The sequence below is a fragment of the Palaemon carinicauda genome, chromosome 17, assembly GCF_036898095.1.
Source record: "Palaemon carinicauda isolate YSFRI2023 chromosome 17, ASM3689809v2, whole genome shotgun sequence".
In the NCBI taxonomy this organism is placed as follows: domain Eukaryota; kingdom Metazoa; phylum Arthropoda; class Malacostraca; order Decapoda; family Palaemonidae; genus Palaemon; species Palaemon carinicauda.
The window spans coordinates 73945162-73957661 of record NC_090741.1 but is presented as its reverse complement, the minus strand read 5'-3'; positions in this window follow the sequence as shown (position 1 = coordinate 73957661).

Genomic DNA, 12500 nt, shown 5'->3' with positions numbered 1-12500 from the left:
AAAAAATTGAAAAAAAATATATTTCTTTTCTTCTCAATATGGATTCAAGGAGAAACTGATAAGCACCTAAATAAAGAAACACCACACCAATTTACGAATGAATATCCAGTAACCTACATGATGTAACTAACATATAGGTACAACGCATATGATATATTCTCTACAAGTACCTGGTAAGCAGTCTGTGCATGTGATTAGAGCTGCTGGTTAACAGGAAGTTTCTGCAGAGTGAAACATATAAAGTATGAATGTAATAATGACCGGAGAGTTGTTTTTCTCCTGAAGCCAGTCGTTTGTAGGGGTAGAGACAAAATAAAAAATAAATAAACTATATATATATACAGTATTTATATAATATATAAATATATATATACATTTTATAAATATAGATGTATATGTATATATATATGAATATATATATACATGAATATGTATATATATATATATATATATATATATATGAATATATATATACATATAAGAATATATATACATATGTACTGTATATACATGAATATATACATATATATGAATATATATATACATATATATATATATATATATATATGAATATATATATATATACATATGTATATATATGAATATATATATAAATATATATATATATATATAAATATATATATATACATATGTATATATATATATTCATATATATATATATATATATATATATATATATATATATATATATATACATATATTATATATGCAGCGGTTACCAGTCCCCAACAGAACAAAGGTCTCTCACATGTTCTTCCATTTATGCATCTTACTATGACTGTCGACACCTGTAAACTTTTTTAGTTCGTCAATTATTAGATCTTTTCATTCCCCTGCTTCTTTTACAATATCTAGGGACCCATTCTGTTGTCCTTAATATATATCTATTAGCTGTCATTCTCATCATATGTCCTACGTATGTCCATTTCTTTTTCTTACGTAGTTAAAACATCCTCTATTTTAGTTTGCTCTCGTATCCATGTTGCTCTTTGTCTCTTAGGGTTAGTCCCATATATATATATATATATATATATATATATATATATATATATATATATATATACATATATATATGTATATATATATATATATATATATATATATATATATATATATATATATATATATATATATATATAAACCTATGAGGTAGAATCTATTTAGGAACTATGATCTCTAATACAGTGTCTTTAGAGTGGGCGTTTAATGAAAGATTGAATAAAAGCAATCAGACAACGGCTAAGTTAAGTAAAATTTGGATATCAAATCGCCTGCAATTACACATAAAAATCAGGAAATATATCAGTTTATTAAGACCTGTATTACTACATGGGCACAAGTCATGGTATGACAATGAAACCATCTCCAACAGATTTAGTAGATTTAGGAATAAAACCCTCAGAAGAATATTGGGAGTTCAATAGCATGACATAAGAAATTAAACCATAAGAGATTACTCTAGTGCCAAATGTGGATGAGATCATGGTGAGGGGTAGATGGAGATGGTTCAGGCATGCTCTTCGCACTCCTAACAGAGGTTAATTCACCAATGGAAAATGTGATTATAGACTTACCTAAAAAATCTACCTTTGTTGGATATTTTCTACTCGGATATGAGCAACTTGAGTTTATCATTATCCATCCAAGGTGAGCATTATAAAATCTGAAATATAAACAAAAGCAGACTTGCTATTAATATGTTACAACTTCATGAAAAAAAATTAAATAAAAAAGAAAATATAATGCAATAATGAAAATAAATGGTGCAATGAATTGTAAGTGCATGAAATAAAGAAAAAGCAAAAGGCACTTACTCAGATATGCATTTAAAATTTAAGACTTGATAAATACACCTAAGTTAAAAAATGAAAAATATTAATGAAATTTTATTTTCTTATAAATTAAAAAACCTAAGCGTTGTACATCACATATTTAGAAAAACAATGTCGAAAGAAACTTATGCACAGATTACACAAAACATGACTTTCTTGGCAGATAAGGTGTATGTAATACTGCAATAAGTAGATAGCCAGTGAACTGGAAACTTGTTAGTCAATCGACTGTGACTGGTTTCTAATCACTCACACACACACTAAATCCCGTCCGGAATTCTCCGGGTTGAGTCCTGCATCTGATATCGCATTCTCTCCAGAGACTCCTATCCAATGCAATCTGTGCCAGCTGCTGAAATGTCTCGCATCTATTTGCTTTCTTGAAGGTTTTCACCCATGTATCTCTTGGTCATACTCTCGGTCTATTTCCGGCCACTTGACCATGAAACACTATCTTTGGCCATCTGTCCTGTTCCATCCTCTGTACATGCCCAAACCATCTCCTCTAAATATCTTCCACTCTAATCAGAATTGTGTCCTCAACACCAGCCATTTCTCTCACTCTCTCGTTCGTAATTCTGTCCTCCCATCTTACACTACAGATTCTTCTCAGACATTTCATTTCAAAAGCTAACAACTTTTTCTAATACCGATCGAAAATTACATGGGTTGAACCTCATACCAAAGTAATAGCTTTAAACCGGAATGATTCCTCAAACTTTATGAGTGAATTAGGTGCAGTGGAAATATATATATATATATATATATATATATATATATATATATATATATATATATATATATATGTATATATATATATATATATATATATATATATATATATAGTGTGTGTGTGTGTGTTTGAACACCACTTTTGTATGTACAGCAGGCCGCGAATTCCTGGTACACCTCGCTTAGAAGTGCACTTAGCCACACCCTTTGCCCACCACCTTTGCAATCTCCTCTTCATTATATGATTGATAACTTGTCGCTAAGTAAGGGTGTGGCAAGGTGCAATTCTTCACAGCAAGGTGTACCATGGACTTCTGTGTCCAGCTATACATATTCATAACCAAAGATTCTATACCACAACAAACACTGACATATCAATATAAAACTTTCTCTCTATTTCTTACCCCAGAAAATACTTACGAAGGTTTTTAACAGCCTTTCAATATGCTTATGTTTGTTCATAAGAATTGAAATAAAATCTATGGTCATTGCGGTATTTTTTGTGAATTAAGAAATCAAACTTTCCATTTAATCTATGCCCATTTTAATGAAACTATCAAGAATCTTTTACACTGGATAATTTGAATGATCATTATGGCCAAACATTGAATTACGATTTGGAAATTTTGTATGAATAAAAAGATCATGACATCATTTCCATACCAAATTTCTGAGCTTTAAGGAGAATTGAATCATTAGAAATTAATTGATTAGTCTCTTTTATACAACTTTTTCAATGGTCAATGATTAGAAATTAAAATCTGAAACTAACATTATTGTAACAGAACTTTAGGATCCAACTGATGCGGAGGTTGAACTAATCTCCAAATGAAAACAATAATCAACTTTTGGGAAATCATAATCGGGGGGTTTTCCTCCACTTCATAATTCACTAACCCGAAACCGTTCAACATTTAACAAGTAATTATCCTGGTTAATTAGTCAAACGGTAAAACACAAACAATCTTAATCAAATCAATTCGCAGCCGTTTCGCTAAAATTATCATCATTTATGCAGATTATTACCATACTAACGTAAACATATATAAAGAACTAAACAGATCTCAACACATTAATACATTAAATAGATGAAACCCTAAAATTCAAAAGTGTGGACCACATTGGCGCTGCAAATTAACAGAGGCATTTTCTTTGAAAGAAAACGGAGAAGAGATTTTTTTGTCTTCTGAAGGACCTGCAATTTTGCACAGGGAAAGACTTCAATGACTTTTGCGTCAGTGGGTACTTCTCCACCAAATTTTTCTAAAAAAATGTCATTCAGTTGCATTCAGCATCGTTCACAACTTCTTACAGAAAGTGATTTCCATGACTCGGCTGTTACTAACTATAACTAAAGTTAACGTTTCTTGATCGATCTTTCACAATGAAACACCCTTTCAACACAAGTCTACAATACAATATAAACAATGGATGTGCCAAAATATATCCAAAAAATCCATTTCCTATATCACATATCGTAAAACAACATTCAAAGATTTTCAGTTATCAATAATACCCAAACTCCCTTTTCAAATTCCGTTAACGAGTAACCTCCCCAACAGAAACCACACAAGAAAAAATCCCAGCACAAATCCTGGGGCATTCCGTCCCCCTCTGGCCGATTAGGTTACTCGATGTCCATCCCATTGTCTGGAGTTCAAGCCTGAGATATAAGACGTCTGCAAGGAAGGCCGATACGGAGAGAAAAGAAAAGGGCCAATTGGATTTCAAGTGAAGAACGTTTGTCAAACATTTGCTTGTGCGTTGCGCTTTGCCTTGCCATTTTATCCTGACGTGAGAAAAACAGATCATACGTGAATATTACAAAGATTCTTAGGAAATAGAGATCATATTCCATGTTATGAAACATCATATTAGTTACGTTCAACAAATATTTTTCTTTAACAGAAGCTAGTCTTTCATTTTCAGAAAATAAATACCATACTTAAATAATAAAAACAGAATGGTCCGAAAGACTTATTATCTAAAAGTCTTTCGGACCATTCTGTTTGTATTATCTAAGTATGGTATCTATTTTCTGGAGATGAAAGACTAGCTTCTGTTAAAGAAAAATAGGTACTTCTCTCACACACAAATGGCACCTAACAAGGCCTGTATTTTTATCAAAACATAAGTCACACTTCCATATTTCCAAATCACAGAATTTATAACTCCAACTGCCCAACCAACAGCAGGACTACTTCAGTTAAAAAAAAAAAAAAAATCATTACCAGAGTGAAAATAATAACTTATTTAAAACATCCATGCCTCTAATATTCGATCCTTCGAATACGGTATACAAAGATTTATTCCCCAAAAATACATCAGGTTTCTATTCGTGTGAAGAACTACCTGATCCTTTTCTAATTTTCAAAGTTATCTAGATTATCCATGAGATACTCAGGCGCAGGTGAGTTCCAATGTCCAGCCTGAAAATTGGAACTCGTAAATTAAGAATTATTTTCTTTTTTCTTTTAAACCAAATAGATGCCGGAACAACTGACCAAATCGAACTGGAATGTACCACCTACATACCTAGATTCTGTAACCATCCCTTCTAGAATAGGTCATCGATTCACAATTCGTTTAATATGTTTACATAAAAGTGAACTGTTTACCCTTCCGGTGTAAAATGGGTCTGATCCTCCCAGGAACTTTCAATTGAATGTGGGAGTTGGCTTTTAATGATTTATTATATCGTTCTACTACGGACAATGTAGGAATCAATAATGATTATTTCGTCAGATACAATTGCATATATCCAACGCTATATTTCGATAACTATTCTATACATAAATCACGGTACTCTTTCTACTTAGTATTTTTTATGTACTGTCGAAACCTCTCCTATTCATTATTATAATTATCATCATCAACAGTAGCATTAGCATCATTAATAATAATACCAACATCCATTCATACAGAACAAACATGCAAGAGGCATTATCTAGTAAACCAGACCTCAATAGAATAAAATACTTGCGGACAAAATCAAAAAAATAAAAACAAATTAGGGGAAAACTTACAATACATTAGAGATATAGTGAAATGATTTCTTACGTCAATAATTTTGATGATCAATTGTCTTCAGCGTAGAACACTTCAATTCAATTGACATGCAACTGGAAAAAGAATGACGAAACCTCAAGAAACAATACTCGAATGATGGATGATGTGACCAACTCTCTCTCTCTCTCTCTCTCTCTCTCTCTCTCTCTCTCTCTCTCTCTCTTTCTTTATAAGTTAGATGTGAATCTTTGAAAACATTTGCGTAATGTACTTATAAATATATGTGCTATATAGTTTTTTTATATACTGTATGTATAATGAGAGACAGTAGAAGTAGCCATAAAAGGGAGGTATTGTATTTTCGAGCTGTCTTCCTGGAAGAGCAAGCAATAAGTCAAGATTCAGAAATCCATTAAAAAGGACGAAAGCCTCTTTGGGATTTGAGGAAATGGTTAGAAGAATATACCAGGGTAATAAGACTTTAAAGTTATTAAAAGGTTAATAAATCAGTCGATAAGGCCTTACATATATTGAATAATGTGACCTTATTTATTATAATAATAATTTACGTCAAGCATCCATAACATATGGAGAATTATGTATACAATGCAATGACCTTAACCAATGTAAAATACATATACTATATCAAGCTTACTAATGTGTAAATATATATATATATATATATATATATATATATATATATATATATACTGTATATATAATATATATATATATATAATTATATATATGTATATATATGTATATATATATATATATATATATCTATATTTATGTATATATATGTGCGTGTATACTGTATATATATATATATATATATATATATATATATATATATATATATGTATGTATTATTTATATATATATATATGTATATATATATGTTTGTATGTATATAGTGTACTAAATACACTACTGTATATGTGAACAATAAATATAATACATGACAAAAAAGTATAATCTTATATCAAACATATACACCATTTTTGTTGGTGTAGCAATGCATAGCGTTGATAAAGGTCTTAGTTGCGTTAGTGAAAGAATGAAGGTGCCTTGGACCGTGCGCCTGGAGATTACGTGACGTCCCTAGGGATGGGAATTATTAGTCAAACACTCTCTCTCTCTCTCTCTCTCTCTCTCTCTCTCTCTCTCTCTCTCTCTCTCTCTCTCTCTCTTCAAAAGGCAAGACCATTAAAGAGGAAAAATAAAACGAACGAGGGGTTCTGCCATTTCAGTTGGGAAGCAAAATCATTAAACCATATATTTCTGTAAATCTCAAGTTTTATGGTGCAGATGTATGAATAAATCAGAAGAAAATGCTAACGTAAAGCGTATACAGTAGAATGCACTAAGAGAAATATACATAATTTAGCACATGAAAATGTAGTAAATGACGCATGTTTTTGTTCTATGAACAGTTAATATGCATTTTTTTATTCCCAAATGGGTGATTACATTAGTCTTTAAACAAGAAAAACTATAATTAGGTCGTGCACATTTTATATATTCACGAATTACGAATAGAACAAATCCCCTACAAAAAGGGAACACGCAGTGATATCTTTAAATATAAAATAAAAAAATACAAACAATTTACTATAATAAACTGTAAATTACTTGATTTTTATATTAAGAATTTTTCCAGTTGTTTAATAGTGTATTCCTGAATTCGGAGGAACTGCTGTAGAAATATGCATCAGAGATCATAGTTAGGAGTGTATTACCTTGAAGACAATAATGTTCTCATCTTTACATGCCTGAAATCATTGTATAATTTTGACATTCAATAACGAATTCTTAATATCTGTAAAGACTAACTATCTCATTCTCTTTACCCATTTATATCCCACCTCAATCCACTTATAATTGGAAAGCGTACTTTCGTTTTGAGAGAATTGCCTGGTTTCAGATATAACAATAACTGGAATATCTTAAAGCACCTATCAATACGCAGCGACTTTTGTCATTTTCAAAAAGGAAGAAATGGTTTGTAATCTCCATGCAAGACCTTTGTCTTGCCTCTAAAAATTTGTTAAATTTCTTGTGAATGATGTTAATTTCTTATATGGAAAATCACCCATTCTATTTCGAACAGTACACTGTAAACAACATTAAAGGTTGTTTGCATGGTCCTCTTGATCCCAGCGGCAACACTGTTCTATGCCGTCAACTTTAAATCAGTGGCCAATGGTCTCTTCTCACTCAGCTGTCAATCTTCTTGAACTTCCCTTTTAATACAAAAACACACCCTTCTTTCCATCCCTATAAGACCATATAAGTGTCTTAGTTTCATCATTAAACCACTATACTTTATAATACGTGTTAGGCATAAAAACATCAAGTTTATTTACAGATTTAAAGTTATGATTACATTAACCTTACTAAAAGTAATTTGACAAAACCACAAAACAGAACCTTGAATAGGTAGTAGGTTGGCCAGGGTACCAGCCACCCGTTGAGATACTACCGCTAGAGAGTTATGGGGGTCCTTTGACTGGCCAAGCAGTCCTACATTAGATCCTTCTCTCTGGTTACAGTTCATTTTCCACTTGCGTACATACACATTGAATAGTCTGTCCTATTCTTTACATATTCTCCTCTGTCCTCACACACCTGACAACACGAAGATTACCTAACAATTCTTTTTCACCTATGGGATTACAGCTCTGTAATTGTTCAGTGGCCACACTGCTCTTGGTAAGGGTAGAAAACACTCTTTATAGTTTAGTTAGGAGGTATTTATTTTAATGTTGTTGCTGTTCTTGAAATATTTCATTTTTCCATGTTTTCTTTCCTCAATGGGCTATTTTCCCTGTTCGAGCCCCTTGGCTTATAGCATCCTGCTTTTCCAACTATGGTTGTAGCTTAGCAATTAATAATAATAATAATAATAATAATAATAATAATAATAATAATAATAATAATAATCATTTTTATTATTATTATTATTTTGCCTAGTTCTCCAGTTTTGACATTGCTTGATACTTCAGCTATCAAGAAATATACATACACACACACACACACACACACATATATATATATATATATATATATATACATATACATATATATGTGTGTATATAAACGTTCCAGTATTAGAAAATGTTTCAGTAACCGGAAAACATTCTGCAAGGAAATGTCTGCTGATAACGATAAGCTGCTTGAGAGAAAACGTTTAAACCGATGAGCCGGGATTGTAATAGTAAGAAATGTTAGGGGCCACTGACAAATTATGGTCCACCTTTCCTTTTTCTATTAAAATGGTTTTGGATGGGGTGGAAGGTTTGCTTACAGGGGAAAAGTGACTGAATTATTTCCTTAACACAAATATGGAAAGGAAAACAATTCGCAACCTAAAAAAATAATTCTTTTCAGAAAGCAAATATTCATCAGCTAGAAAAAATTTCCATACTAGAGAGAGAGAGAGAGAGAGAGAGAGAGAGAGAGAGAGAGAGAGAGAGAGAGAGAGAGAGAGAGAGATCTTCTAGCTTACTTATCTCTTTGAGAGACAGACACATTCAGACAGACCCTTCTGGCTCACTCTCTATAAAAAGACGCGGTATCATTAAAGAAAAAAATCACATATCAGAAAACCTCTCACTTGCCAACAACGATGCGTTTTGAAACAGAAATAAATTAACCAGAATAAATCCCCTGCCTTCGGGGACCCATGTCCTTAATCCTGCACCGTAAACGTAATGGGAAGTAGCACCGTAGGACGACAGTGAAACACGATGAGAGGATAAAGCTGAATGTAAACCAAGTTTTCCCCCTAAAGTAAATAAGAGTTGTTATATTCAGTTCTTGAATTTCATATTGTTAGGGATTACGAATCTTTTCACTTTCCGAATCTTTATTATAATTCTCTCTCGTTTTAAACATATTTCATGAGCTTAACTCTGTCTCGATATCAGTGTTCCCATATAAATCAATGGGTAAAGACCTCACAGTTGGCAGTACTGTTCCCCGAATGCAAGGCTTGGGGGGGGGGTGTATTATTTGCAGCATTCTGAAACATTATAATCACTTTAGAATTATATCACTCACTTCGACATATAAATTAAGGTGGAAAAGTTCAATTCTTAAAGTGGTATGTTTTCCCATCCGTAAACAGAAATATAAAAACATTAACAACATTATTTATTTCCAACAGAATTCAAACTAAAGTCACATTGTGGCCATTGAAAAATTGGGTTCGTCTAGTGACTTCGCCTTTCCCTCTTTAATGCAAATGGTTTGGGTCGGGAGGGAGGTTTGCTTACTGGGGAAAAAGGATTGAATTATTTCGTTAACACAAACATAACACCCTTCCTCAAAATATTTTACTTGAAATGTAATGTGCAATAAATATATTTTCAATTTACTCAAACTCGAGATTGGCTCAATTTCCAAATTTCAAAAACGATGTTCAATCAGTCAAGAATTTAATCAATAAAAAATCAATTTCATCTTGAATCTTCGAACACTTGACATTAAAAAGGTAAAATTCTTTATTTAGATAGCAAACAATTTACCATGCACTACTCAGGCCTAAAAGGATTTCTTGGTAAGAGAAGTATTTTAAGTAAATTTTCCACTTTCAAACCTTTAGTATAAACACCTGGTGAGAGGTAATTAGGAGACTCAATTCTGGACTAACAGTCTCGAGGAGATGCAATGCAATATTCATGTCGGGAGAGGGAAGGATGGAGGGAGCGTGGGTGGGAGAAGTAGATGGAGAGTGAGGGAGGAGAGTAACTTGTGAGATTCTTAAGGTTGATGTAAAAACTCAATTGGGTCATTAGTCACCTTGCGTCAACATCTTATTAGAAAAAATAAAAGTGATTTTTCCGACTCTATTCAGGACTTAAGACGAAAAGAGAAGTGATATATTAATGAATAAATATTTGATGTAAATATTGTTGTACAAGAAAGCTGCTCACTCGGATAAATGTTCTACTTAAGAGCAACGCCGAAAATAAATTTAAAGAAATTATGTTGACGGATAAATATTCCATTTTGGCCTAAATGAAAACAGCCCTTTTTACTTGGGAAAGATGAATGAATATGCAACATAGGCTGGAAGTGGCAAAGAAGTCTTTGTACACCATTTAAATGTTGACTTTTCTTACAACTTTCTTGAGGTGTGCTACATTTCTAGTTGAATTCTAAGCCATTTTTACGGTAGTTTATTTAATCATTAAAAAATCCTTTCGAATGTGTAGTAGGCAAATTAAGGAGCGTTAAAATTAATTCTTCAGAGTATCTCCATTTTGCAGATTTCTTCATGTTAAAAAATTTAAGCGGTCCTTAGAAAGCTGCGTTTCATAGATAATCTAATTAGGCTACTTTTAATTGCAGCATAAGAAGCTATTTGCGAGAATTACAATATTCTAAGCTTGGTTAATATGACTAAATTTTCCAGATAAAATGAAGGTTTCCACGGCAACACTTCGCATGTAAAGAAATTTCAAAATTTCTGCTTGTAAGAAAATGTTCTGAACATAGGCAACTGTTCTGTCAGAAAATGACGTTACACTTATTAAAACTTGGTCCTCTAGTGAGAACCTTTTTTTCTCCTGTTGAAATGAAACGTTAATAACGAAATAACTCGTTTTAGAGAAAAAATTATTATTATGAAGGAAACAATTCAGTGAGAAAACCTTAAAAAAAAAGAAACATTAAATCTTAGGATTGCGGTAGTAGATGTGGTACCGTGAATGCCAGACTGGGGTTCCAGTCCCGCTCAAATTCGTAAGTTTCTTTGGTCGCTGCAACCTCACTATCCTTGGGTGCTAAGAATAGGGCGTTTGGGGGAGCCTATAGGTCTATCTGCTGAGTCATCAGCAGCCATTGCCTGGCCCTCCTAGATTCTAGCTTGGGTGGAAAAGGGGCTTGGGTGGAGAGGGGGCTTGGTACTGATCATATGTATATAAAGTAAGTCTTACTTGATAGGCCAATGTCACGTTAAGCGTCTCCAGGGATCCCTGCCATTAGCAACTTAAAAGTAAACGTATTGAGGAACAGGAAGTAAAGAAATAACACCAAATGTGATCCTAGACTAAACCAAGAGAAAAGAAGCTTAATTATATATTTATTCTGAAATTTCCAATTAAGAAAGATCAACTCTCTCTCTCTCTCTCTCTCTCTCTCTCTCTCTCTCATACTGCAAATCTTTTATCTAGATTATTTTGATTAGATTTGAAATGCTTCTAGGAGTAAGGAAAAAAATTAGTTGCTCTCGGCATTTTGCTTTTGAGATTAATACTTTGTTCATAAAATAAAATATGGTAATTATTTAAAGCATTCAGATTCAGAATATTACAGCCCTTAAAAGAAAAAAAAAGAGAGAGAGAGAGATTTCAAAATTAGCTATTCAAGCTTTAAAACATTTACTAGACCAAGACTCCTATAAGCCAGGCATTTCCATTCCGGCAGTCAAGGCTTTTTTCAAGAACAAATTCAAAGAAAAAATCCCACGCATAAACTTTTACCTGTGTTTTTTTTTATATACTGTATATATATATAATAGATTGAATGCCTGGTGAAAGTTTCGAAACGATACAGGTCTTCGTATGAAGTTCAGTCATTGTATTAGACGTGTCAATGACTTTTTACTTTGAAGTATCGAGTTAAAAAATTCAAGAAATAATTTTCGAATATATCATGAACTATGTGACCGAGAATGTCATAACTTTCTTAATGATAGATGGTAATATTTTGTACTGAAATACCTTCTACATAATAGACGAATAAATTTATTTGGGAACCACAAATGAAGGTAACGAGATTCTCAATCTTAACACGAATTAAAATAAAGATCTTACTACTTTCTCTGTTTTTGTTCTTTATTGAAATACAAATTAAAACGGTTCTTTGCCAGAATATCTAGGGTCTTACTTTGTAGAT